Source organism: Pseudorca crassidens, chromosome 9, assembly GCF_039906515.1.
Source record: "Pseudorca crassidens isolate mPseCra1 chromosome 9, mPseCra1.hap1, whole genome shotgun sequence".
Lineage (NCBI taxonomy): Eukaryota > Metazoa > Chordata > Mammalia > Artiodactyla > Delphinidae > Pseudorca > Pseudorca crassidens.
In genome coordinates this window covers 87,449,774-87,473,303 of record NC_090304.1, presented here as the reverse complement: position 1 = coordinate 87,473,303, position 23,530 = coordinate 87,449,774, and positions in this window count along the sequence as shown.

Here is a 23,530-nt window from a genome sequence, read left to right as displayed (position 1 = left end):
TTCTTGGTCCCAAGGTCACACGCCATCAACTATCTACAATCAATGCTCTGACTCACAGAGGAGGTGACCTCTGGTAGAATCTTGAAGGGATAGGTGTTTTTAAGATCAATGTGGGTGTAACAAGGGTCCATTGTGAAGGAGAAGAGGATGATACTGGAAAGGTAGTGAGGTTCTGGACCATGATAAGAGGAGAAGCTGATAAAAATGACCAGGCTTAGCAGATTTAGGGACTAACTGTCAGAAAGAATTCAGTGTAAAGATTTTTAATCAGTGTTTTTCCTGGGATTCTCTTCCCCTGATTTTTTTTAAAAACAGGTTCCAACTCCCCCTCAGTTGTTCCAGCCATAAATTATTTGGATTTTATTTTATAAGTTCTTAGACTTAACCTGTTGAAAGCTATGGGGTTTTCTTCCCACACAACATTCTGCACATATATCTTCAAGATGGTCACAGACTTTCTCCTGGAGTCCATCCATAGAACATTCATGGGTTCAGGCCATGCGGAGTAAAAGGAGAATTTAACTGATACAATGCCATAATAAGACTTATACTTTAAAAAGAGATAAATTTGACAGAATTGTAGAGCATGAGTTAGGAGAGAATCAACAAATGAAAGAAGAGAAAATGATTAGGAGGATGTTGTAAGCCTCCAAGCAAGAAATGATGAAGACTTAGTTACATAAAAATTGTTAATTGTTCTGTGAAAGCTTAGATGGACATCTCTGCGAACAGACATACTTAAATTCAGGATAAGTGAGTTTCACCTGACCTGAAGCAGGTCATATTTGGGAACCTGGAGGCCTGTATACTAATGTATACAAACAAATGAAGTAGCTGCCTCAACTCTGAAAGCCCTTTGTGTTTGAGTGAAGATAAATACAGTGTTTCCTCAGGAAAATGTAGCCCCACACTGCTGTTCTCTGGTTGAGCCATAATAGAATGCTGCCTGAAAACTTAGGTGCCATGTTTAAATAACATGTAGCGAAAGTTAAATGGCATTTGGGAGAAGGGAGATAGGACAGGAAAATGCTGGAGAATTATTTCAGTATGTAAAAGGAAGGATCAGAGCATGGTATTGCTTGAGGTGAATTAACAGAAGACAGAATTAAGGTTTTCAAATATTTGAAAGGCTAGCATTTATTCTCTCATACTCCAGATGTCAGAAAGAAGACCATTGGGTAGGAGTCAGATTTGGGGTCAGATTAAAAAAGAAATGTGTAACTATTACAACTGTCTGAAGAAGGCTGGCCTGGCTCACAAGGCAAAGAGACATTCAGACAAAAGCTGGACACCATCTGTCAGAAGTTCTGCAGAAGGGAATTCTGCATGGAAGCTGGGGGGCTGGACCGGAAGCAGGTGATGGATGAGAGGGAGATGGAGGAGGAATGAGTCATCTGAACTCTAAGTTATCTTAAATTCTGAAAGCATGTAATACCATATAATTAGATATAACCAAATCTTAATTATTTAAATAACTGAAATAAAGCTATTCAGAAAAAGGAAATGCCCAAAGGACTTTTGAGGCCACAGCAACTTCTAATAGATTGGAGGAGAGAAGAGTGAGAAGGTAGCCTTCTGTCTCCTTTGCCATCTGAGTTTTCTTTTTGAGTCTACCAGGCAACAGTGAGATTTCATGGAATAAACATGCATTTTTAATGATTAAAAAGCAAAGAGCAATGAAGAGCACACAATGCTTGTAAGAAACTGGAGGGGAAAGAAGGAGTAAAAAGGGATGGAAGTTCTTTCCCAGGAAGAGCAGGTAGTTGTGAAGACAACAATCATAATAAAATTACTCATATTATTTTTATAATTATTGAACATTTATTATGTGCCAGATTTGGTGCAAAAAGCTTTGCAAACATTGTTTCAGTTAACCCTCACAAAAACCCTAAGTGGTCCTAGCAATGTCATCCCTCGTGTTATAGATAAGAAAATGGAGTCTTTGAGAGCTTAAATAGCTTGCTAGTAAGTAGTGTTGGGATTATTAAACAGGCCACTTAAATACCTTATGCAAAGATCCTCAGTCTCCAAGGTGCATCCACAGGTGTTTATATCCTAACTTTTATATAATTGAGAGCTATTTTATTATTTTAATATTAATTAGATTCTAAAGCCCAAACAGCTTTCTCTCTTAATAATACATTCTCTCAATCTCTCTCTCTCTTCCACTCTGTCTCTCTTGGATAAAGCAGGGTTGTAATTGTATAGGCAGATGGATGCAGCCTGGATTGACAGAGGTTCTCTCTGCTTGTAAAGAACAGCTTCATGTTCATCCACCCATCTGCTTGGTATCCATGCAACCATGAAATAGAACAGCTTTTGAATATTTATACTCTTCTTCTTCGTGCCATGCAGACATGGGGAATTACATGGTCATTTAGGAGTCTGACTGTCCATTTAGGAACATCTTATAACACCCAGTAGAATAAAATCACAGACAGAGAACATTTTTCTCCTTTCTTTCCCCAGAGATTTTGGCTCGGCAAAATTCCAGTTGGTTCATAAATTCACACTGCTCCTGCCTACCCCTTTATTTTCCCTAATGACCCTGCTGCCTTCTATTTAGTCTTGCATTGATAAGCCAAGGGAATAGGAAACATCTGTTCATAGAAAGTACTCAGATTTTAGTAGAAAAAGACTACTCTGAATAATTAGATAATATACACATTGATACTATGGCACAGGGAGTGTAAGAAATGCTTCTTTTCAATAAGCACATTTTACTAAGAATGTCATTTCCACAGCCATCTAAGTCCAGGGACAATATTAAAAAATGTGGGCCTCTCTCTGTAAATCTCCTAATCTCATAGCTTCATTGGTCTGTAAACTCAATTCTACTACACCTGCAGTACTGCCAAGGTTGGTCACTGCTAACTTTCACACATGCCCATCACAGTGGGTGTGGTCTGTTAGTAAATTATTGATATTTATACTAAATTTACCTGGACTCAAATAGGAGCAATGGGAGGCTGAAGAATAGACCCTGTGAGGTCCTTCTAGACAGAAACCTGACCAGAGACATCAGACCTTGCCATACCTTTTGCTTTGTACTCTTGCTTTCCCCCATGCCTATTTTCAAGTGGAAAAAATTAGTAGCCTCTATAACCTGACATGAGATCTAATGAATTCGTAGGTTCAAGAAATGTTAGTACTGGAAGGGACATTACCTCATTAGATTAGAGCAATATTTTTTCAAACTACAGGTTGTGAACCATTAGAGAGTGGTAAAATCAATCTAATGGATTGTGATTGATTAAATATGGTCACAAATTCTCTGACTCTGCTATCACTAAGAAAAAGAGTCTGCATCTCCTCCTTTTGGATCTGGGTTGACTAATAGAAGGCATCAGAAGAGCCATTCTGGGACTTGGGAGGCTAGGTCATAAGCAACTTTGCAGTTTCCACTCAGGTCTCTTGGAATGCTCATTCTTGGGGTACTCTCTTTAAGAACCCAGGTGCTGACCTATGAGAAACCATACTGCATGAAGAAGACAAGTGTAGCTGCTTACTCGACAATCAGAGCTGAGCTTCCAGCTAACAGCCAGCATTACTGTCAGCCATATGAGTGAGTCCAGCACAGCTGAACGTCAGAAGTCTGTAGCTTTAGCCTACAGTCGGTTGCCTGATTGCAATTGTATAAATCCCCCACCCAGTAAGAACCACTCAGTGGAGCCCATTCAACCCATAGAACCGCTTGAGATAATGTTATTTTTAAGCCCTAAGTTTTGATGTGTTTTGTTATGCAGCAGAAGATAACCAGAACACAGGTCAAGATAATTTTTTAGTAAGATAGAATAAAAGAATAGAAAATAATAGAGAGATATAAAAGAAAAATGTTGCTTTATAAAGATTTTTATATTGTTTGTATGAGTCAGAGAAAGAGAGAGAAATAAAGAGCGAGAGAGAGAGAGAGAGGCTGTGTTGTGATGTAAAATATATTTCTGTCTTTTAGAAAAGAGGTTTATAGAGATATTATGCACATGCTATACAATCTACTCACTTGGAGTGTACCACTCAATGCTTTTTAAGTATATTTACTGAGTTGTGAAAACAACATCATAATCGATTTTAGAATACTTCCATCACCTCCACAAAACCCCTTCTGTACCCATTAGTAGTTATTTCCCATTCCTGTCCCCTGCCCAGTCCCAGGGAACTACTAGTCTACTTTCTATCTCCATAGATTTACCTGTTCTGAACATTTTATATAAATGAGATCATACAGTATGTGGTCTCTTGTAACTGACTTCTTTTATTCAATGTTTTTAAAGTTCACTCATGTCATAGCATGTAACAATATTTCATTCCCTTTTTTTATTGCCAAATAATATTCCATTGGTGAATATACCATATTTATTTACCCTTTCAGCAGTTAATGGGATATTTGGGTTGTTCCATGGGCTATTATGAATAACGTTGCTATGAACACTCATGTACAAGTTTTTATGTGGGCATATGTTTTCATTTATCTTAGGCATGGTACATCTACATTTAACATTTTGAGGAACTGCCAGATTATTTTCCAAAATAGCTGCACAATTTTACATTATCACCAGCACTGTATGAGTGTTCTAATTCCTCCACATCCTAGCCAACATATGTTATTGGCTGTCTTTTTTACTGTGGTCCTTCTAGTGTGTGTGAAGTGATATCTCATTATGGTTTTGTTTTGCATTTCCATAATGGTGAACGATTTTGAGCATCTTTTCATGTTATTATTGATCATTTCTGTATCCTTTTTAGAAAAATGTGCATTCAGATCCTTTGCTCACTTAAGAAAGTAGGTTATTTGCCTTTTTATTATTCATTTGTAAGAGTTCTTTATATATTCTGGATACAAGTCCCTTACCAGGTATGTGATTTGTAAATATATTTTTTCCATTTTGTGGGTTGCCATTTCACTGTTTTGAAGTATTTTTGCAGCATAAAAATTTCAGTTTATTTAAAAGTCTAATAATTTATTTATTTATTTTTGTTGCTGTGCTTTTGGTGCAGTATTTAAGAAGTCCTTTCCTGACTCAAGGTCATGAATATTTACTCTTATGTTTTATATTTTAAGCTCTTATATACATGTCTATAATCAACTTTTAGTTAATTTTTGTGTATAGTGTGAGGAAAGAGTTCAACTTCATTCTCTTGCATGCAGGCTATCCAGTTGTTTGTATCCATTGCATCCAATGAGGTTTGATGAAAACACTATTCTTTCCTGTGTTCCACAAGTCTTGGCACCCTTGTGGAAAATCAGTTGATCTGGTCCATTCTACTAGAGTAAAGTCAGAAAAATCTTGTATACTTTAAGGCACTTTTCTTTCTTTTTCTTTTTTTTGGCCATGTGGCTTACAGGATCTTGGCTCCCTGACCAGTGATCCAACCTGGGCCCACGGCAATGAAAGCACAGAGTCCTAACCACTGAAATGCCAGGGAATTCCCATTGCATTCTTTTCTTTAAAGGGAATCTTACAGATTACCTGGTTAATCCTTCAAGGAAACCTGACTATAGGCTAGATCCCCTTGCCATGTGCTCCTGAAGCACCTTATACTATACTCCTACTTGAATCCTTATTGAACGGCCATTTCTTGGTTATTGTTTACCTTCTTGACTATACTTAAAGCTCCAAGGGCAGGGATTATGTCTACCTTGTTTGCCTAGTCTAGTGCTTAACATAGAGTGAATGCTTAGTAAATATTTGCTATATTGTTGAATTAAAGGTGAACGAGACGCCAAAATGTGGAAGTGTGCATTGACTTGTTCAGGATTATACACTAAATTAGAGTTAGAATCAGGACCACAACCTAGTCAAGAGAATTCTATTCCACTCTTTCATGTCACTGGTCCTATTCCTGTGCACTGTAGGTATCAATACATGAGAAGTTTGGGACTTCCCTGGGTGCAGTGGGTGCAGTGGTTAAGAATCTGCCTACCAGTGCAGGGGACAAGAGTTCAATCCCTGGTCCGGGATGATCCCGCATGCCACGGAATAACTAGGCTCATGCACCACAAATACTTAGCCTGCACTTTAGAGCCTGCGTGCCACAACTACTGAAGCCTGTGTGCTCTAGGGCCCATGTGCTGCAACTACTGAGCCTCCATCCCACAACCACTGAGCCTGTGTGCTGCAACTACTGAAGCCAGCATGCCTAGAGCCTATGCTCGACAATGAGAAGCACGGCAATGAGAAGCCTGAGCACTACAACGAAGAGTAGCCCCCACTTGCCACAACTAGAGAAAGCCCACGTGTAGCAACAAAGACCCAGTGCAGCCAAAAAAAAAAACTGGAGAAGTTTTAGAGTAAGGGGCTTGTTGGAATGTCATTTAAAAAATATGATGACTTATTTGGGAATGAGCCTTTTAAATTTTACTAAAGAAAATAAAAGAAAAAACTTAGGACTTCTGGATTCCAGTCTAGCATGTAAGTTGTATATATATGCCACATTTTCTTTATCCATTCATCTGTCAATGGACATTTAGGTTGGTTCCATGTCCTGGTTATTGTAAATAATGCTGCAATGAACATTGTGGTACATGTCTATTTTTGAATTATGGTTTTCTCAGGTATATGCCCAGTAGTGGGATTGCTGGGTCATATGATAGTTCTATTTTTAGTTTTTTAAGGAAACTCCATACTGTTTTCCATAGTGGTTGTATCAGTTTACATTCCCACCAACAGTGCAAGAGGGTGCCCTTTTCACCACACCCTTTCCAGCATTTATTGTTTCAAGATTTCTTGATAATGGCCATTCTGACAGGCATGAGGTGATACCTCATTGTAGTTTTGATTTGCATTTCTCTAATAATTAGTGATGTTGATCATCTTTTCATGTGCCTCCTAGCCATCCATATGTCCCCCTGGGTGAAATGTCTATCTAGATCTTCTGCCCATTTTTGCATTGGGTTGTTTGTTTTTTTGATATTGAGTTCCATGAGCTGTTTGTATATTTTGGAGATTAATTCTTTGTTGTTTCATTTGCAAATATTTTCTCCCATTCTGAGGGTTGTCTTTTTGTCTTGTTTATGGTTTCCTTTGCTGTGAAAAAGCTTTTGAGTTTATTTAAGTCCCATTTGTTTATTTTTGTTTTTATTTCTGTTACTCTAGGAGGTGGGTCCAAAAAATCTTGCTGTGATTTATGTCAAAGTGTGTTTTTCCTGTTTTCCTCTAAGAGTTTTATAGTGTCTGGTCTTACATTTAAGTCTTTAGTCCATTTGGAGTTTATTTTTGTGTATGGTGTCAGGGAGTGTTCTAATTTCATTCTTTTACATGTAGCTGTCCAGTTTTCCCAGCACCACTTATTGAAGAGGCTGCTTTTTCCGCATTGTATGTTCTTGCCTCCTTTGTCATAAATTAGGTGCCCATATGTGCATGGCTTTATATCTGGGCATTCTATCCTGTACCATTGACCTATATTTCTGCTTCTGTGCGAGTACCATACTGTCTTGATTACTGTAGATTTGTGGTATAGTTTGAAGTTGGGGAGCCTGATTCCTCCAACTCTGTTTTTCTTTTTCAAGATTGCTTTGGGTATTTGGGGTCTTTTGTGTTTCCATATAAATTGTAAGATTTTTTGTTCTAATTCTGTGAAGAATGTCATTGGTACTTTGATAGGGGTTACATTGAATCTGTAGATTATTTTGGGTAGTATAGTCATTTCCACAATATTTATTCTTCCAATCCAATAACATGGTATATTTCTCCATCTGCTTATGTCATCTTTGATTTCTTTCATCAGTGTTTTATAGTTTTCTGAGTACAAGTCTTTTGCCTCCTTAGGCAGGTTTATTCCTAGGTATTTTATTCTTCTTTGTTGTGATGGTAAATGGGAGAGTTTCCTGAATTTCCCTTCCTGATTTTTCATTGTGGGTGTAGAGGAATGCCAGAGGTTTCTGTGCATTAATTTTGTATCCCTCAATCTTACCTAATTCATTGATTAGTTCTAGTAGCTTTCTGGTGGCATCTTTAGGATTTTCTATGTATACTATCATGTCATCTGCAAATAGTGACAGTTTTACTTCTTCTTTTCCAATTTGTATTCCTTTTATTGCTTTTCCTTATCTGATTGCTGTGGCTAGGACTTCCAAAACTATGTTGAATAAGAGTGGTGAGAGTGGACATCCTTGTCTTATTCCTGATCATAGTGGAAATGCTTTCAGTTTTTCACCATTGAGTATGAAGCTTGCTGTAGGTTTGTCATATATAGCCTTTATTATGTTGAGGTAGCTTCCCTCCATGCCCATTTTGGAGAGTTTTTATCATAAATGGGTGTTGAATTTTGTCAAAAGCTTTTTCTGCATCTATTGAGATGATCATATGGTTTTTATTCCTTAATTTGTTAATGTGGCATATCACATTGATTGATTTGTGTATATTGAAGAATCCTTGCATTCCTGGGATAAACCTTACTTGATCATGGTGTATGATCCTTTTAATGTGCTGTAGGATTCTGTTTGCTAGTATTTTGCTCAAGATTTTTGCGTCTATGTTCATCAGTGGTATTGGTCTATAATTTTCTTTTTTGTGTGATATCTTTTTCTGGTTTTGGTATCAGGGTGCTGGTGGCTTTGTAGAATGAATTTGGGAGTGATTCTCCCTCAGCAATTTTTTGGAAGAGTTTGAGAAGGATCGTTTTTAGCTCTTCTCTAAATGTTGATAGCTTTTATCTAAATGTTTGATAGAATTGCCTGTGAAGCCATCAGGTCCTGGACTTTTGTTTGTTGGGAGATTTTTAATTACGGCTTCAATTTCATTAATTGTGATTGGTCTGTTTATATTTTCTAATTCTTCCTAGTTTAGTCTTGGGAAATTGTACCTTTCCAAGAATTTGTCCATTTCTTTGTGGTTGTCCACTTTATTGGCATACAGTTATTTGTAGTAGTCTCTAAAAATCCTTTGTATTTCTGCAGTGTCAGTTGTGATTTCTCCTATTTCTCTCCTAATTTTATTGATTTGTGTCCTCTCCCTTTTTTTCTTGATGAGTCTAAGGGTTTATCAATTTTGTTTATCTTCTCAGAGAACCAGCTTTTAGTTTTATTGAGATTTGTTATTGTTTTCTTTGTTTCTATTTATTTCTGCTCTGATCTTTATGATTTCTTTCCTTTTACTGATTTTATGTTTCTTAGTTCTTCTTTCTGTAGTTGTTTTAAGTGTAGGATTAGATTGTTTATTTGAGATTTTTCTTGTTTCTTGAGGTGAGATTGAATTGCTATAAACATTCCTCTTAGAACTGCTTTTGCTGTGTCCCATATGTTTTGGGTTGTCCTGTTTTCGTTGTCATTTGTTTCTATGTATTTTTTAAACTTCTTCATTGATTTCTTCAGCGATTTCTTGGTTATTTAGTAGTGCACTGTTTAGCCTCCATGTATTTGTATGTTGTACAGGTTTTTTTTTTTTTTCCTGTAACTGATTTCCAGTCTCATAACATTGTGGTCAGAAAAGATGCTTGATACGATTTCAATTTTCTTAAATTTTCTGAGGCCTTGTTTTTTGACCCAAGATATGATCTATCCTGGAGAATATTCTGTGAGCACTTAAGAAGAAAGTGACATTGATATTTACATGACATTCTGGGTGGAATGTCATGTAAATATCAATTTAGTCTATTTGATCTATTGTATCATTTAAAGCTTGTGTTTCCTTATTTATTTTCTGTTTGGGTGATCTGTCCATTGGTATAAGTGGTGTGTTAAAATCCCCTACTATTACTGTGTTACTGTTGATTTCTCCTTTCATGGATCTTAGCATTTGCCTTATGTATTAAGGTGCTTCTATGTTGGGTGCATAAACATTTATAATTGTTATATCTTCTTCTTGAATCGATCCTTTGATCATTATGTAGTTCCCTTCTTATCTCTTGTAACAGTCTTTATTTTAAAGTCTATTTTATCTAATGTGAGTATTGCTACTCCAGCTTTCTTTTGATTTCCATCTGCATGGAATATCTTTTTCTAACCATTCACTTTCAGTCTGTATGTGTTCCTAGGTCTGAAGTGGGTCTCTTGTAGACAGCAAATATATGGGTCTTGTTTTGTATCCATTCAGCCAATCTCTGTCTTTTGGTTGGGACATTTAATCCATTTACAGTCAACGTTATTATCAATATGTATGTTCCTATGACCATTTTCTTAATTGTTTTGGGTTTGTTTCTGTGGGTCTTTTTCTTCTCTTGTGTTTCCTGCTTACAGACGTTTCTTTAGCATTTGTTGTAAAGCTGGTTTGGTGGTGCTGAATTCTTTTAGCTTTTGCTTGTCTGAAAAGCTTTTGACTTCTCCATCAAATCTGAATGAGATTCTTGCTGGGTAGAGTAATCTTGTTTGTAAGTTTTTCTCTTTCATCACTTTAAGTATACCCTGCCACTCCCTTCTGACCTGCAGAGTTTCCACTGAAAAATCAGCTTATAACCTATAGGGGTTCCTTTGTATGTTATATTTTGTTTTTCCCTTGGTGCTTTTAATATTTTATCTTTGAATTTAATTTTTGTTAACTTGATTAATATGTGTCTTGGTTTGTTTTTCCTAGGGTTTATCCTTTATGGGACACTCTATGGTTCCTGGACTTGAGTGACTATTTCCTTTCCCACGTTAGGGTAGTTTTTGACTATGATCTCTTCAAATATTTTCTCAGATGCTTTCTTTTTCTCTTCTTTTTCTATGACCCCTATAATTCAAATGTTGGTACATTTAGTGTTGTCCTAGAGGTCTCTGATAGATTGTCTTCAATTCTTTTCATTCTTTTTTCTTTATTCTGCTCCTTGGCAGTTATTTCCACCATTTTGTCTTCCAGCTCACTTATTTGTTCTTCTGCCTCAGTTATTCTGTTATTGCTTCCTTCTAGTGTATTTTTCATTTCAGTTATTTTGTTGTTCATCTTTGTTTGTTTGTTCTTTAGTTCTTCTAGATCTTTTTGTATTTTCTCAATCTGTGCCTCTGTTGTATTTCCAAGATTCTGGATCATCTTTACTATCATTACTCTGAATTCTTTTTCAGGTAGATTGCCTATTTCCTTTTCATTTATTTGGTCTTGTAGGTTTTTACCTTGCTCCTTTATCTGTGACATATTTTTTTCCTGTCTCACTTTTTTTTTTTTTTTTTTTTTAATGAGTAGGATTGTGTTCCTGTCTTACTTATTGTTTGGCCTGAGGCTTCCAACACTGGAATTTGTAATCTATTGGGTAGAGCTGTGTATTGGTTCTGAGATGAGGAACTCCATGAGGTCTCACTCTGAAGAATATTCCCTGGGGTCTGAGCTTCTCTGTTAGTCCAGTGGTTTGGACTTGGAGCTCCCCCTGCAGGAGCTTCGGCCCAACCTGTGGCTCATGAACAAAGATCCTGCAAGCCAAATGAAGTGGCAAAAAAATAATAATAAAATATAAAAGAAAACAATAACAAAGTATATACAATTAGATTAGGAAACTAACAGATGTGTTAAAAAGAATATAAAAATAAAAATACAGATGAGTCAACAAACAGAAGGTACATCAGTACCACAATAGTAAAAAAGAGGAGGAGGGAAAAGAAAAAAAAGTGGGGGGAAGGCCTTGGCTGTGGAGGACGGGGCCTAAGCAAGTGTGAGGTTTGGGTGGTGGGTGAGGCCAATGCTTAGGACCCAGAGGGCTGGAAAAGACCCTGGAGGCTGTGGGGGGTGGGGTGGGCCTAGGTTTGTCCCCAGCCCAGTCTCAGAGGGTGGGGGACCTCACCTGGAAGCCCAGCAGGTTTCCTAGGCTTGAGTGGGCAGGGCAAATGTCCTCTGCTCTTCTCCTGCTCCTCCCTTAGGGCCCCTCCTGCCTGCCTCTCCTGATCTCCCTGGTCTCCCTCCTATGCCCCCAGGACCCATGTGGCCTGGCTGGGGCTTTGGATGGGGGAAACCGGCTTGGGAGCTCAGCAGGCCCCCCGGCCTGAGTGGGCCAGGTTTTCTCCCTCTGCTCCTCTCCTGCTCTTCCCAGAGAGTCCCTCACACCTGCGTCACCTGGTCTCCCCGGCCTCAGGAGTGCCGATCCTGTCTGGCCTCCACTTCTCCTGCCCCCAAGTCCCCCTATGTCCTACCAGTTCACTCTGGTGTTCCTCCTGTCTCCTTGGGCGTCAGAGTCCCCCACCAGCAGCCAGCAGTTGCTCTAGTAGTGGGGAGATGCTAACTCTGCATCTTCCCACACCATCATCTTGACTCCCTTGAGTTAAGTTTTATTTGGGGCAAAATGAGGACTATAGCCCTAGAGACAGCATTTCACATAGCTCTGAGAAACTCTTCCAGAGAGTTAGGGGTTAAGGTCTTTTTGGTGAAGGGGGATTACATGCAATGAAGCACATAGTTTTTGCAGAAGGTTGCTGCTAGTCTTGTGAACATTACTGCTAGTCATGAGGAGCAGATGTCACCATGAAGGATTTTAGTGCTTTTCTATATATGATGAGGTGCAAGAATTGGGCTCATAAAATCTCCTGAATATACCTAACTAGCTGAAGATCTGTTCTGCCAGTTTTTCCCAGAGCACAGAATGTCTCATTCCTGATCTCCACCCTGAACTCTTTTCATGGGGTGTTGAAGGTCAGTAGCTGCAGCAGCTCATGATTTAACCCTTGTAGAGGTAGACGGCAAGTGTCAGTTTGTACTTGGCAAAACAACACTTATACCTTAGGATTTCCATAGTAAAACAATAGTGAAAATAGCACATCAGTTATAATAGTGGTTAAAAAGTAGGAAGACATTTTTAAGAGATGCTTAGCATAAATACTCAAGAGAGTATTTTAATTATGGTATGGGTTTCTAAATTATTTTCCCTGGAACATTAAGAAAGATATAAATCATTAAACATGATTAACAAATCCACAAGATTCTCCAAGAAGAGCAACAACCCTGTTGACTGACATTTGTTTTAAGTAAAAGGAAATGTTTGTAATTACAAACCCCAAATTAAAATGCCAACAGTAGCATTAATAAGCATAAGTCCTGTCCTTCATTTTCACTAATGTTAGTGCTTATTTATTTATTAACTTATGAAGCTCTTAGGGAAATTAATTGGGGATATCTAAATAAGAGGCTCTGGAAAGTCTCATGGAATCTCCAGCAAAGACAATGTCCTTCTAACTTGTGCTGATTAAAACAGAGTGGAACAGACACACTTGCTTTCTTATCCCTAGTGTGTGATGTGGGTTTGGCCATTCCTAGGTCTTTCTAGAGTGGACAAAGAGTGAGATGGTGTCAGGGGATTTTTTTCACATTACATCAAAATCACTAACAATTCATCCAAGATTTAATCAGAAAACAAATTAATTCAGTGGGAGAAAAATGGCAAAAAATTTTTTTGGTGTAGCCATTTCAGGGAGCATTGTTTACATGAAAACAATTATTTGGTAGGTTAAAGTTTTTGTTTATTTTTATATGAAACAGACACCCCAGGGACAATACTGAAAGTCTAAGAACTCCAGAAAGGTAGGTATTTCATATGTGATGATGTTTGCATTCTTGCATATAGTAGCCTAGGCACCTAAATATTTTTGAATGAATGAAAAGCACATGGGTTAAAAGGCAATCAATAATTGCATTAACTTTGTAATTAAAGTTTATGTTCATAACAGTTTTTCTCTGAGGTAGGTTCAGAATCTAACCTGAATTCAAATTGGCCTCAGGGTCAGCTCTGGTGTGATGTTGATTGTGTGGTGGTCTCTTCCAGATCACTTAACCAAGGAGCCCTCTTGGAATAACTTCTGTCTGCTCTCAATTTCAGTGATAAACTTAACAAGAGCAGTGGAAATGAAAGCATGGAGGACGAGTTATGAAGATCTTTTTCACAGGGATTTTCTGGGAAATGTTAGAATTTCCCAGAAATTCTATGGGAAATGTGGCAGAGGTTGAGTAGGGAAGACTAACAACTGTGCACTTAGGGACAAGGTACCAACAAGTTCTCTTTCTTCCTTGGCAAAAATAAAAGAGATAACTTATATGAAAGCAACTAACAAAGAGCCTGGCATATGGAGCAGGCATTTAATAAATATTAGTTCATTTCCTTTTCCTTCTTGACAAGGTCAAAGTACGCTTAGAAAATCTTTTTAGTAGCATCTAAGGGGTGTGTGTGTGTGTGTGTGTGTGTGTGTGTCTGTGTGTGTGTGTGTATGTTTGGAAGAGGATGCTAGGTAAGGAGAGAATGAGATCATTTCATTCTCAAAATATACATGTGAGACAGGATAATATGTTTATTGCTAATTGTTCTCCCGTGCTATCGTCACAATTCGTTCTAACCTTTTCATGGTGATTAGCTGGGCAAGCCACACGCACCCCCTTACTATAAAAATTTAGAAGGGAAGATATGATTTAGTACTCAGCCTTGAAGCCCCTGGCAGAGATAACAGCTTTGAAAAAAATGTGGAAAAATATCAAATTGCAAGAGCCTGGATCTTCCAAATGTCGAGTAGGATATTGATCTAAGTATCCAGTGGTATTGCAGAACTGAGGATAAGTCAGGATGGGTAAAGATTCCTCAACCTGGGGAACTGTCTACAGGATCAAATAGCCAGAGCAGGGCAGACACCACCTTTACCTGACTGGCCAGACCCTTGCCCCAATGCCTAGTTATAAGTACAACAAGGAAGTCTGTTGAATAAATAAACGAATAAATGAGCACATTATGAGACCTTTGATCACAGATCTGGATTAGCCCCTCAGATGAAGCTCAGAACCCAGAAAAACCGATTTATTTATTCATGTAGCTCTCAGTGAACATTTGATGGTTGATTTATTAATTTACTACTAAGTGGCAGGAACTATGTATGCTAGAGACAGGTAGGTAAAAATGAATAAAACATGGTCTCTGCCTTAGAGGATCTCAAAGTAGAGTAGGACATGTGCATAAACCAACAACTAAGACACAATGAAGAAAGTGCTAAAAAGAAAATAGTAGCATAACATTTACAGGGGACATGTGTTTCAGACACATTGTTAATCACTTTTCATGCATTATGTACCTGTATTCTCAAAACAACCTGTGACATAGATGCCCTTCATATTTTACAGATGAAGAAGCAATGACATTTTAGATAGGTTAGGTAGTTTGCTCAAGATCAAATAACTACTAAGTGGTGGAACCTGGATTCAAACTTGTGTGTGTTCTAAATATATGAATGCCAAGATGAAATGGGCACAAAGTGCTGGGAAACACTAAGTAGGGACCATAAAAATGTCTAGAGTGATCATAGGAAGTGTGCAGAGAAGGAGATGCTCTAAAAGTAGACATGGAGATTGTATGAAAGAATTACTCTGGAATTACTCCATTCACCCACAGTGGTTTCCATTTAGTTATTCCTCCTTCTCCTTTGCCCACTAGGTTTAAATATTCCCAACTCTCTGTGCTGTTTCCAGTACTTCCATTTCCATTGCTACCATTACTTCTTTAAAGAGATCCTGGTAGCTTCTGCACACTTCTGACATTGGCAGAATCAGGTAGGTATGGGAGGGGGGAGGGTTGGAGTTCTGGTATTCAGATATTGTACCAAGCTTCCTAGTCTGTTCAATGGCATTCTGAGAATAGGGATTTACAACAGTTGAAGCCAGAAATAATAAAAGAAATAATCTTTCTCTCAGATCATTTGGACATTGTGAAATTTTTCTAAGTCGATTTCAGACCATATTGCCAGTTTGAATTAGCCCAGAGAAATGAACTTACATTATAATAGAATGAAATAAATTATAATTATTAATCTATCAAAATAGTTGTTAAAGTTATCAATTAAAAGAAAAAGCATACTGAATGAACATGGATAAAACAGTGCATCCAGTTCTACATAAATCCACTTTTTATTTGTGTTGAGTTGCGTTTTTACTTTGTTTCTGAAAGATCTAGAGTTTCTTTGCCTTTCTGCCTTTCCTAACTCTTTCTCTCTTTTTCCTTCCTCCTTTGCAAGTTTTGTTTGCAGCCTCTGCTTTTTCCGAAGGAAAACAGGGCCATTTTAAAAATAAGTGAATAGTTTTTACAGTCTCTCAAGCTATGTTTTGGCTGACATATTTCAAATAGCTCAGTTTACCATTTCTCAAAAAGGCAAAATAGGCCTGCATGCTGTGAAATTCCTCTACTGAATCCAACATGCCTTATCATTTTTGACCCAAAAATGTTTCTTGTGCTTTGTAGGAGAAATAGAAGTTCCCGTATGGTTCCCCAGATCGTTTTTGTTATTAGTTTGAAACTGCTGATGACTCAGGCAGGAAGCCCACCTTGGGTGGGGTCTCAGGGCAAAAGGGTCCCACGGGAGATCACAGGGCAACAAGAATGTTTCACTTGATAATCTCCCTCCCCTGACCACAAACTAAGATGAAGGAAAAGCACAATAGAAGATTAATGTCTTTCAGAGGCCATGGGATTTCATCAAGTTAAATATTTATTATTTTCTTTCCTGTGCATTGATTTCTTCATTTTCCTGCTAGTACAAATTTCTTTCTTGCCCTTTATATAACAATTTGAGTGAAAAATCATTCTTAGCTTATCAGGAGTGATATTTTTTAGTGGGAACATCCCTGGAATAAGAGAGGGCTCAAGGTTCTCAATTCAGTGCCACTACTTATGAGATTTTTAGGCAAATTCCCCTGTGCATTAATCTGCTCTGGCTGCCATAACAAAATACCACAGACTGTGTGGCTTAAACAACAGAAATTAATTTTCTCACAGTTCTGAAGACTAGGAAGTCTGAGATCAGGAGGTCAGCAGGCTTGGGTTCTGGTGAGGCCTCTCTTGTGGCTTGTAGAGGCCACCTTCTTGCTATGTGCTCACAAGGTGGAGAGAGACTTGAGACTTTTCTCTCTCTCTCTTTTCCTCTTCTCATAAAGCCACCAATCCTATTAGATTAGGACTCCACCCTTATGACCCATTTAACCATAATTACTTCCTAAAAGCCCTATCTCCAAATTGAGTCACATTGGGAATTAAGGATTCAACATATGAATGGGGTGGTGGGAAGGCCCATTTCAGTTCATAGCACTTTATATCTTAGTTTCTTAACCTAAATATGCTTAATAATACCCAATGTATGTAGCTCAAAGGGTAAAGATCACATGAGATGTTCAATGTATATGAAAGTTCTTTGCACATTGTAAAGTCTTATAAAAATGGAGGATATTAAAAACAATAATATTGAAGGAATACTCAATAATTAGAAACGACAATATAATTCTGATTTCTGAGTTGTATACAGACATTTGGAAAATCCCTTAACTATCTACCTCAGTCTAGGCAAACTGGGACAGCAATGTCCTAAAATAGACTATGTAAATGAATGTGCAATTATTTTAATAGATAATGAAATATCTATTTTTTTCTAAGCAGTTAGCTTCGATACCTAACAATTACATCCTGCACCCCCTCTAAACTGCATTCCACATCAAATTACTATCCTAATAACAGTTAAATATCACTAATAACCTTAGTTAACACATTTGGAAACCTTCCACGATGTATTAAGTTCGTGATTTATGTAAATAACATCAAAAAATTAAAGCTTTGCCATTTTAATCTCCCTAATTATTATTTTGGGGTACTGACAATATAACCAATGCTGTGTAAAATAAGAAAAAAAATATTATACCAGCATGAAGACTTACAATTTAATCAGAAGATCAAACAATTCAAATTCAAGAACATAGTTTTGAAAGATGGTTAGAACTTCTAGCTTTGCTTCTTTGGGATGTCAGCTATGTTTAGAGCTGTTTCACCACAGTGTCTTTAACAACTATCATTGGTGATCACCCAAGACATGAGCTGCTTTTGCAAAACTGTACTCAGATTGATTTCCTTCCTGTTTCTTTGTTAGTCAGTATGGTAATAGGGGACAGATATTATTCTCAAAGGAAGGGTCTCTCTCACCACTGGAACCCAAAGGAATAATTCTTCCACAGGCATGGGGCATTCTTGATCTCTCATGCTGTACACATAACTGACCATATTTATAATAGTAATAAAAACAACAATAAAATCAATAAACACTAGAAAACAGCAGTTCTTTTTTTTTACTGCAGTATAGTTGATTTACAATGTTGTGTTAATTTCTGTGTATAGCAAAGTGATTCAGTTATACATATATATATATATATACATATTATTTTTCATATTCTTTTCCATTATGGTTTATTACAGGATATTGAATATAGTTCCCTGTGTTATACAGTAGGATCTTGTTGTTTATCTATTTTATATATAGTAGCTTGTATTGCTAATTTCAACCTCCTATTTATCCCTCCCTTATTCCCTTTCCCCTTTGGTAAATATAAGTTTGTTTTCTATGTCTGTTACTCTGTTTCTGTTTTATAAATAAGTTCACTTGTGTCATATTTTAGGTTCATTTGAGTGATATCATATGGTATTTTTCTTTCACTTTCTGACTTACTTCACTTAGTATGATAATCTCTAAGTTCATCCATGTTGCTGCAAATGGCATTATTTCATTCTTTTTATAGCTGAGTAATATTCCATTGTTTTATCTATCTATCTATCTATCTATCTATCTATCTATCTATATATATATATCTCCTGTGCACTGGAATGAAGAGTAGCTCCCACTCACTGCAACTACAGAAAGCCCACATGCAGCAATGAAGACCCAACGCAGCCAAAAATAAATTAATTAATACATAAAATTAAAAGTACATATATATATATACATATATATATATATATATATATCATATCACATCTTCTTTATCCATTCAACTGTCCATGGACATTTAAGTTGTTTCCATGTCTTGGCTTTTGTAAATAGTGCTGTTGTGAACACTGGGGTGCATGCATCTTTTCAAATTATAGTTTTGTCTGGGTATATGCCCAGGAATGGAATTGCTGGATCATATGGCAACTCTATTTTCAGTTTTTGGAGGAACCTCCATACTGTTTGCCATGATGGCTGCACCGATTTACTTTCTCACCAACGGTGTACGGTTCCCTTTCCTCCAGACCCTTCCTAACATTTGTTATTTGTAGACTTTTTGATGATGGCCATCCTGACAGGTGTAAAGTGATAACCTGTAGTTTTGATTTGCATTTCTCTAATAATTGAGTATCTTTTCATGTGCTTTTTGGCCATCTGTATGTCTTCTTTGAAGAAATGTGTATTTAGGTCGTCTGCCCTTTTTTTGATTGTTTTTTTTTTTTTTTGTTATTGAGTTGTATGAATTGTTTGTATATTTTGGAAATTAAGCCCTTGTCAGCCGCATCATTTGCAAATATTTTTTCTGAGTCCATAGTTGCCGTTTTGTTTTGTTTACTGTTTCCTTTGTTGTACAAAAGCTTGTAAGTTTGATTAGGTCCCATTTGTTTATTATTGCTTTTATTTCTATTGCCTTGGGAGACTGACATAAGAAATCATTGGTACAATTTTTATTAGAGAAAGTTTTGCCCATGTTCTCTTCTAGGAGTTTTATGGTGCCATGTTTTATACTTAAGTCTTGAAGCCATTTTGAGTTTACTTTTGTGTATGGTGTGAGGGTGCTTTCTAACTTCATTGATTTACATGTGGCTGTCCAGTTTTCCCAACACCACTTGCTGAAGAAACTGTCTTTTCTCCATTGTATATTCTTGTCTCCATTGTAGAAGATTAATTGACCACAGATTGTCAAAAACAGTAGTTCTTAAGCTTGAGTTCATGAACGGCTTCATGGGATCTGAAAACTCCATGTAAATCAATAGCTTTCAATGGACTGTCAAAAACTCTGTGAGCTAACACAGTTTAAAGTCACAGAAATAAATGTCAGTTAAGATAATTAGTGTGTGCTTATTTCTCATCGGACTTTCTTCAATGTTTTATATTGTTAATAGTAATAATTTAAAAAACCTATAGCAAGCTCTTACTATGTGTACAGCACTATGCTTAATGCTATGGGGACTACAAATGTGAACAAATCATGTGGCTACTTCAGGGTAATAGAATCTTACAGCAGAATTAAGAAATGTATACAAACAAGAGCAAAACAAGGCAGATTGGGAAAAGACCATAGAGCAGGCATAAACACATTCTTAAAGAAACGGCCAAAGAGATTAAGACTCCATGAAGAAGTAGTATTGAACTGGCCTTTGAATAGCAAATGGGATTTCACCAGGTACATTACAGGGAAGAATATTCTGAACAGGAATAGCAGCCTTAAGTAAATGTGGAGGAGGAAAGCATGGGACATATTTGTACCATGGATTTGGGGAGCAGTGGGAAATAACAGAGTAAATTATTGGGTGTTTGGGTCATAGACTATTTAAAATGCCACTTAGAAGGGAGAAAAGTAAATTTACAAATCTGTAGCAATAGCCCAGTTCAAATAGGAATAGAGCCCAAAGTTGCACATTATTCTTGGGAAAGAATTTCAGTATAAAGATGCATGTTAGGGCATCCCTGGTGGCGCAGTGGTTGAGAATCTGCCTGCCGATGCAGGGGACACAGGTTTATGTCCTGGTCTGGGAAAATTCCACATGCCGCGGAGCGGCTGGGCCCGTGAGCCATGGCCACTGAGCCTGCGTGTCCGGAGCCTGTGCTCCGCAATGGGAGAGGCCACAACAGTGAGAGGCCCATGTATGGCAAAAAAAAAAAAAAAGATGCATGTTGTATGTAGGTTTCAGCATTAAATATGTCAGAGAACTATGAGGCAGGGAAGGAGACCAGAAAAATGTGATGGTTTAATAGGTGTAAAACACAGTAGAGGATATTGTATTGTTAGTATAGGTTTTATGGAAGGAATTGAATTTGATCTCATAGGTATAAAATAATTCGTTTTTTGATAATTAACTCTTGTCTATAACCTCAAAAGAATAGTATTAATTAACCCTTTCACTATAGGTACAATAGAGGTTCTCTTGCTGCTTAGAAAGCAGTAAGACACTGGTTTTAATTTTCTGTTACAGGACTTGAGAAGTGACATACCCAGACATGACATGAAGCTTTATTCTTCAGGGTAAGTCAATGACAGTTACCAAAACGGGTGAAGTAGAAGAGGAGGTGAGGGTGACAGCAGTGCTGAAAGTCAGTGGTCAGTGGTGGCTCAGCCAAGCACCAAGGCAGGTTTATAGGATCTAAAAGAAGGCAGACTAAAGCTTATGAAATTTGTGAGGGAGAATGTGTGAGGGAGAGAAGAGAAAGGGAGGAAGGTGATTGGGGCGTGAGCACCTTATAAAGGCGGGAGAAAGGTTAGGGGCAATGGTAGTGGACTGAGAAGATATCAGGGTGGGGGAGAATCAGGAAAGAGTAACATCACGGAAGCTAAAGTACCAGGAGGAAATGGCAGTCAACAGTGTGTGCAATATTGAGAGAGACTGAAAAGCTTGTGGTCCAAGAAGAGGACATTGGATTTGAGATTAGTACTTTACTCAAGACCTCAAAGAAAACCATTTTAAAAGAGTGGTTGAAGGAAGCCACATTTAAAGGAACTGAGGAGGTACCCAGCTGAGAATACTACAGAAAAGGGAGTGTTGTCTACACAAAGGAGTGGTGTAGTGGTGACAGCCCACTTGAGAGTGCCAAAGGGAAGTATGCAGGAAAAGACAGAAGAGAGGGGAATACACAGATGAGAGGGAGGGGGAGAGTTTAAGAAATAAAGTCAAGGAGGGAGTGGGAGAGTAGGGAAAGAATCAAGATGCACAGAAATTCTTAGATGGAGAAAAAGATTAATAATGTAAATAATAGTATCATAATATAAAAATAATGATATTTATCTTCTTTGTACGATTTATTCTTTTATAAAGAGAGTAAGGAACTGTAGTATTAGAAACTTGAAGGAATGGGAAGAAGCAGAAGAGCCATAGCTAAATATTCCATAGCAAAAAGAGTAAAATAATTCCCAAGTAGAAGTGAGGAATAGCTGAACTAAGAGAATATGGAATTGTGGTGTCACAGATGACTCCAGTTTCTTGAATTTTTCTGGCCCTACTCAGCAGCTGGGAAGCCAGAGTGAAAGCAGACAAAGGGAGTGCCCTGGGTTGGGGATTAACATGCGAGGCTTGGCAGAAGGTCAGGCAGAGTGAGATGCATTGGGTTCAATCAGGATAGAGAAGAACATGAAGTCAGTGTGTGTTGTTTCACATCAGTTGGTCCAGGGTCCTGAGCTTGACTGCAAACATGTGGAGATGGAGCAGCACAGAGCTAAGTTAGGAGGACAGGCTTTGGGCTTAGGACAGACTTGGCTGAGAATGGCAGTTCTGAGAGACTTGTAAAAAGTGGCCTTTATAATGCAGTGACCCTGACCCCAGGGGGTAGGATTTCTGGATACCCCTGAAAAGAACCAGCAATCAAGTCACATTTGCTTCTTGTCTGCTGCCATGAAAAAATTAGCCTAACATTAAATAAGACCTCCATTAATATACCCGAGAAGCACATGTAATAAAACTAAGGCAGGGAGGAGGAGCATCAAGATGGCAGAAGAGTAAGACGCAGAGATCACCTTTCTGCCCACACATACATCAGAAATACATCTACATGTGGAACAACTCCTACAGAACATCTACTGAACGCTGGCAGAAGACCTCAGACCTCCCAAAAGGCAAGAAACTCCCCACTTACCTGGGTAGGGCAAAAGAAAAAAAGAAAAAACAAAGACAAAAGAATAGAGATGGGACCTGCACCAGTGGGAGGGAGCTGTGAAGGAGGAAAGGTTTCCACACACTAGGAAGCCCCTTTACGGGTGGAGACTGCTGGTGGCGCAGGGGGAAAGCTGCAGAGGAGAGCACAGAAACAGGGGTGCAGAGGGCAAAGCGGAGAGATTCCTGCACAGAGGATCAGGCCAACGGGCACTCACCAGACCGAGAGGCTTGTCTGCTCACCCGTCGGGGCGGGCAGGGCTGGGAGCTGAGGCTCGGGCTTCGGTCGGAGTGCAGGGAGAGGACTGGGCATGGTGGCATGAACACAGCCTGCAGGGTTAGGGCACCACGGCTAGCCGGGAGGGAGTCTGGGGAAAAGTCTGCACCTGCAGAAGAGGAAAGAGACTTTTTCTTCCCTCTGTTTCCTGGTGCGCGAGGAGAGGGGATTAAGAGCGCTGCTTAAAGGAGCTCCAGAGACGGGCGCAAGCCGTGGCTAAAAGCGCAGACCCCAGAGACAGGCGTGAGACGCTAAGCCTGCTGCTGCCGCTACCAAGAAGCCTGTGTGTGAGCACAGGTTACTATCCACACCCCCCTTCCGGGGAGCCTGTGCAGCCCACCACTGCCAAGGTCCCCTGTTACAGGGACAACTTCCCCGGGAGAACACATGGCATGCCTCAGGTTGATGCAGTGTCCCCTGGCCCTCTGTTGCCGCAGGCTCGCCCTGAATCCATACCCCTCCCTCCCCAGGGCCTGAGTGAGCCAGGGTCCCCCAATCAGCTATTCCTTTAACCCCGTCCTGTCTGAGCGAAGAAGAGATGCCCTCAGGTGACCTACATGCAGAGGCGGGTCCAAATACAAAGCTGAACACCAGGAGCTGTGCGAACAAAGAAGAGAAAGGGAAAATTCTCCCAGCAGCCTCAGGAGCAGTGGATTAAATCTCCACAATCAAGTTGATGTACACTGCATCTGTGGAACACCTGAATAAACAACGAATCATCTCAAGTTGTGGAGGTGCACTTTG